General features: G+C 43.9%; 1 pseudogene; it reads right to left on the bottom strand.

Annotated features, from left to right (window-relative positions):
* Nucleotides 1–793: 793 nt before the first annotated feature.
* LOC107556006 (uncharacterized) lies at nucleotides 794–2,517 on the bottom strand (annotated as a pseudogene).
* Nucleotides 2,518–5,980: the final 3,463 nt, after the last annotated feature.

Raw genomic sequence — 5,980 nt, 5'->3', positions numbered from 1 at the left:
ACAAAGTCACACTTGTGGTGTTCCCGGGCCAAAATGACCCAGCCTCAAAAAATTGCTTATAGATCACTCATTATGCTATATTATCACCAAATATTGGATTCAATATTTTTGTCAACTTTTTTTCTTTCATTTAGGACTGTTTCTTTATTTATATTTGCATCTGATTAATCGTAGGCCTCATTTATCTGAGATTAGGCACCTCATTTCTTGAGTGAAAAAAGGAGTTTGGTTTGAAAGGCTTTTATTTTGTACAAAACTGCACAAAGTTACACTTGTGGTGTTCCCGGGCCAAAAATGACTGGCCATTCAGAGTGAATGGGAAAGATCACAAAAAACAGGACCTTTATTTTGAAATGCTTTTTTTTTTGAAAAGGGGCAGAAAGTAACACTTTTGCTGTTCCCCGTCAAATCTGAACATTGTGACATGCGAGAAAGAGTGCATTAAGATTCTTATATAGAGAACATTTCATGGAACAACAAACCAATATTTATACTGTCATGCAACAACACATTTGACCATTGTCAAAAAACAGCACTGCCATATAGAGAACACTTCATGGTATGTGCCCCCCATGTATGTGCTTTGCAACTGGTCATTTTGTGAACTTATGCACATGACTGACAGATTTTGCATGTGCCTTGCAAATGCTTGCTCCGCATTTGAAACAGACCCTGCTTTTTTCAAATCTTTTTTGGAACAAAAGGCACATCTCTTACTTTTCTCCCCTCGGCCTGTGACAGTTGAAGGCCCTGGTGTTTGTATGTCTCTCACCAGTGTAGCAGAGGGCAGTGCTCAAGATAAATGTTGGCGCCTCTGTGTGAGGGGGGTCACCATGGATTTTCCCAGCTCTTCTAAGAATGACCTCTTGAAGGTTTCCCCCTCTTTCCATCCTGGGTTCACCATCATCCATGCTACAAAAGCATTGTAGGCTGACACATCAATGATGTTGAAAAACAACACCATGGGCCATCGTGCCATTTTTCTCTTGCAAGTGTATGTGCCAGTAACCTACAAAAAAGACAAAAGAATCACTGGCAATGTAACACAAATCATTTCATATTTTCTGCAGTTTATCACACCTAAAACCATATTTACATATTCAAAGAAACAGACTCTGTATAGTTTACAAGTTATATTGGAAAACAATGTTTTGAACAGAAAGCATATATCTTTTTTATTGACCACATAAAACAATTAGGCAATGGGAAAAGCAGTTAACAGTCTAAGTTTCATACCTTATCAAGATTGTCGACGCCCCCCTAGTTTTTGTTATAGAAAAGGATGACTTCTGGCTTCTTGTCCTCCATGGTACTCAGAGAGGCATCCTTGTGCAGAGTGGTCATCAGCAGGACATTTTTTTGTTTCTTTGGGCAGTACGACACAAGTGCATGTGTGTTGGTGAAGGCGAACTTGGACGAAAAAACATCCCTGTCATTGTTGGTCACTAGCGCAGGAAGAAGCTCAGGCTTGTTCCTACTGACAGTCCCCACCATGGTAATTTTTTTTTTTTCAGTAGTTCTGTGCCAAGGTCATAGGACGTGAAAAAATTGTAACATACAACTGTATGTCCTTGCAGACCTGCTGTCACTTCAAGGACTACTCTCTTGCCCGGTTTCTTTTCTGGAACACCACTCAACGTTTCCCCTGTATACAATTGCATGTTGCAAGCATAACTGTTTTTTGCGTCACACACGGTCCAGATCTTTATCCCGTATTTGGCAGGCTTCTTGGGGATATACTGCCTAAAAGGGCAGCGTCCCTTGAAAGCAACTAAGCACTCATCGACTGTCACCTCTGGGCTTGGGTTATAGATGAGCGGTAGCCTCTCCACTCACTTGTCCCAGAGTTCGCGAATCGGTGCGAGCTTGTCACATCGATGGCGTTCAGCTCTTGTCTCTCGGTTGTCAAAGCGGATCACCCGTCATATCAGTCTGTTGGGACATAGTGGCATGAAAAATTGCCCGGCCTGTTTCTGCATCCCATAAACTGCCGATGCTTTCATTTCTGGACCTGTAGACCCCACACGAAATCAAAAGACCCATGTATGCCTCTATGTCTGTTCGATCTACCTCATTCCAGTTTTCTTTGAAGACTCCCCTTCCCTCCAGATTCGTCATGGATATGACTATGCTTTCAAAGGGATCTGTCAGAAACAGGTTGAAGCACAATTTTATGTCTTCAATGTGAGACGTGGCATATTTTGTCAACCCTGGTGTCTTCCTCAGGACATTTTCTGAAGATAACCTGCCTTTCTCCTCAGGTGGGCATGAAGACCAGGACAACTTTCCATCCTTCGACCAGAATGCTATATCAACTTCTGCTGGGCCATCACAATCAGAAAATTGCTCCTCTTCAGTTGTTGCAAGGTTTGCAGCTTGATCAGTGATGTCTTCCTCTTCTGATATATTTTGCAACATGCCTTCACTGTAAGATTCATCTTCAGTTGTCTCTTCCTCGCTATTTTCTTGATCAGTAATATGATCAAGAACCTCTTGTAAAAACAACTTCTTTGTCATTGTGCTGACACAGACTGAATGACAAGCAAGGTGCTGTGAGGGATTTATATGGTCTGTCTTTGTGCTAAAGCATTTTTTAGGAAACCTTTGTCTAATTTGTGAGAACATGAAAGCCTCAAAACCTATTGTCATAATATATTGTCTAGAAGGTGTGACGAAAGAAAGAAGATGAAAGAAAGATTAATTTGAAGCAGGGTGACGCCAGTTCATGTGTGTGTGTGTGAGAGAGAGAGAGAGAGAGAAAGAGAGAGAGAGTTATACTATCAGATTGATGAAATGATATCGAATGCAGTTCAGGGTAGGATGAAATAGAAAGCTTGTAACACTCCCAATAGTTTGTATACGTGTGTGTATGTGTGAGTTAGCATGAGTATACACGCATCCACGCATTAACAGGTCCAAGTCCTTTATGTTTGGAAGCACACATGTACATATGTGAATGTGAACATGATCACCATGCTCCTGAACACTAATAGTTTATATTACTTTCATTCTTTCCCATTCACTTTGAATGGCTGGACATTTTTGACCGGGAACACCACAAGTGTGACTTTGTGCCATTTTGTACAAAATAAAAGCATTTAAAAGCAAACTCCCTGATTAAACATTAAAGCACACTGGTGTGATAAACAGTGCAAATTCTCATCAGTTTTTATTTAATATTGCTTTTTTCACTCAACAATTAGGTGCCTACTCTCAGATAAATGAGGCCAACTATTAATCAGATGCAAATATAAATACAAAACCAGTACTAAATGAAAGAAAATAATTTGACAAAAAGATTGAATCCAATATTTGGTCAAGATATAGCATAATGAGTGGTTTATAAGCAATTTTTTGAGGCCGGGTCATTTTTGCCCACTTCTCCGGGCAAAAATGACCCGAACACCACATGAGGGTTAAAGACCTACTGTGGTTAAAATCAAGTTTTAAATTCTGTTTAAAGTCTGTCTGTTGGTTTTATTATGCTTAAAGACAAACCATCTGCAAATGCATTAGTTGACACCATTGCTGAGCTTTTTTCTCCTTAAAATAGCAGTGTACTAAAGACAGTCTCAGGGTATGTTTACATGACAATGATGTTTTGAAAGTTTTGCATACAGACGACAACATTGTTAAAATGACCCCGTCCACACAGATTTGTGAAAATTACTAAAAACGTATGTATGCCAGGCCAGTAGTTGGCGATGTCACTTTGTAAAGAAACACTACACATCTGCGCACATACTTATTCCTATAGACCAGGGGTGTCCAAACTCGGTCCTGGAGGGCCACTGTCCTGCAGAGTTTAGCTCGAACTTGTCTCAGCAGACCTGCCTGTAATGCTGAGTTCACACTGCACAATTTTAGCCCCGATTTTAACTCGCAAACAGGTTTTGCAGAATTTGCGGTCTTTGCGGTTCTGGTCCCGCTATTGCTGAAGCACCCCAGCGATTGAGATCACGGGGATCGCATATGGGTCTAGTTGAGTGGCCTCACCCTTTCTCTGCCTTCACCCCTGGATCTAGCACTCTTTCTCGAGGTTCAGAAGCCCACGCTGCGGTCTCTTCCCCCTCAGAGTGAGAGCTCGATGCTGCAGCTATCTTCCTCCGAGGAGGTTGATGTTAGCATTGATATAGAAGAGATTGGGGACTCGCCACCTCAGTCTCTTGCATTTGAGCAGACTGCATTTTAGATTGCGTTTCTCCCTACCCTTGCCACTTCATGGATGGGATACACGTGAATTATGTGTGGTTTGTTTGGGAGCGGAGCACGCACAGTCAGCTCTTGAGGGGGCTGGCTGAGTTCATTCATAAAATGTCCCGATGTGTACAAGTGTGCACTATCTAGAATGTTTAGCTCTGCTTCCACTGGCGTTTCTTCTTGATTTAATTCTGGGGAATTCAATGCAGTCAAAGCGGCTTTGGTGGATAACTCATACATGGCAGACCTAGGTCTCAGGGGCTGCTGGGCAGGCGCAGCCCCTGCTGTGGGGCAGCTCCTCATTTAGGCGCAGCAAAAAGTCCTGATTCCAGTCCCTCTGGGGAAGATCAGTTCACACCTCATTATACAGTGCCCATCTCTCCTCAGTGCTCGAAGGAGGCCGGTCAGTTTACCCCGCCACCTGTGGTGCATTGGAGCACAGTGGTCTCCAGCGACTGCAATTCTCAGTGTCCACCCGAAAATGTGGTAGCACTGGGAGGCTCACATCCTCTGAGGAGGTTATCAAGCAGCCAGTTCGGTTATTCCCTGCCGGTCATCCGCTTCAGGGCACCAAGCTGATTGCTCAAGAGATCAGGTTTGAGAGACTGGTTCCCTTAATTGGGGAGAAACATTCACACCCCATTATATGGTGCCCATCGCTCCTCAGTGCCCTCAAGAGGCCGGTCTGTTAACCCCACCAAGTTTGGTGCTTCAGGGGACAGAGTTCTCCAGCAAGCACTGTTCTCAGATGTCGCCCGACAATGGTACAGCACGAGAATGCTCGTCCCCTCAAATGAGGTCACTAGAGTGGATAAATCGGCTTGCTACCGGTCATCCATTTCAGGACACTGAATTAAACTCTGTAGCTACAATAGATGCCAGTTTCATAGGGCTGGCGTCCTCAGCCCTGCTGATACCCCTGCCACCACCGGTGCTTCAGGGCTCAGTGGGCTCCAACGAGCGAAGTTTCCAGCTGCCGACCAGCAACAGTATGGCGCGGGAATGCTCATCCCCTCAAATGAGGGCACTCAAGCTGTCAGGTCAGTCGTTTCCTGCCGGTAATTCGCTTCAGGGTACTGAACTGACCACTCCAAATACACCAGAGGATTACACTCATTGAATTACATCAACAATTGGTTGATATTAGCTCAATTAGAACAGATGGCGTTTCGCATCAAGATGTCCTTCTCACTCACATGAAAGAGCTGGGGTTAAGGTGGAACACCAGAAAGAGTGTGCTTTCTCCAGTACAGAGAACCACTTTTCTCTGTGTTGTATGTGTTTCAACAACATTGCAGGTACATTTGTCTCTTGCTTTTGTTATTTGATTCCTTGGCCAGACACTCACTGTAATAGAGTTCCAGTGACTGTTGGGTCTGAATGTAGCAGTGTCCAACGTGATATATTTTGGCCTACTGTACATGAGACCTTTGCAGTGGTGGCTCAGGACCAAGGGGTTTTCCCTTGAGGGACAACCCGCTTCACATAATCAAGGTCACACGGCGATGCTTATGTGCCTTAGACATGTGGAGGAAACCTTGTTTCCTGTCACAAGGCCCAGTGTTGGGGGTTCTTTGTCGCTGCATAATGCTAACGATGGATGCCTCCCTCACGGGCTGGGTAGTGGTCATGTGTGGCTGCTCTGCCCAGGGTCTGTAGGAAGGCCACCATCTCATGTTGGCACTTAAATTGCCTGGTGATGCTGGCCGTATTTCAGTAAGGACCAATTTTTCAAAGTATATTTATTACAATTATATAGCATCCAGTTAGTGTTGGCGGT

The sequence above is a fragment of the Sinocyclocheilus grahami genome, unplaced genomic scaffold (genome assembly GCF_001515645.1).
Source record: "Sinocyclocheilus grahami isolate Dianchi unplaced genomic scaffold, SAMN03320097.WGS_v1.1 scaffold553.1, whole genome shotgun sequence".
NCBI lineage: Eukaryota > Metazoa > Chordata > Actinopteri > Cypriniformes > Cyprinidae > Sinocyclocheilus > Sinocyclocheilus grahami.
The sequence above is the reverse complement of the archived record's forward strand: the minus strand, read 5'-3'. Positions and strand labels throughout refer to the sequence as shown.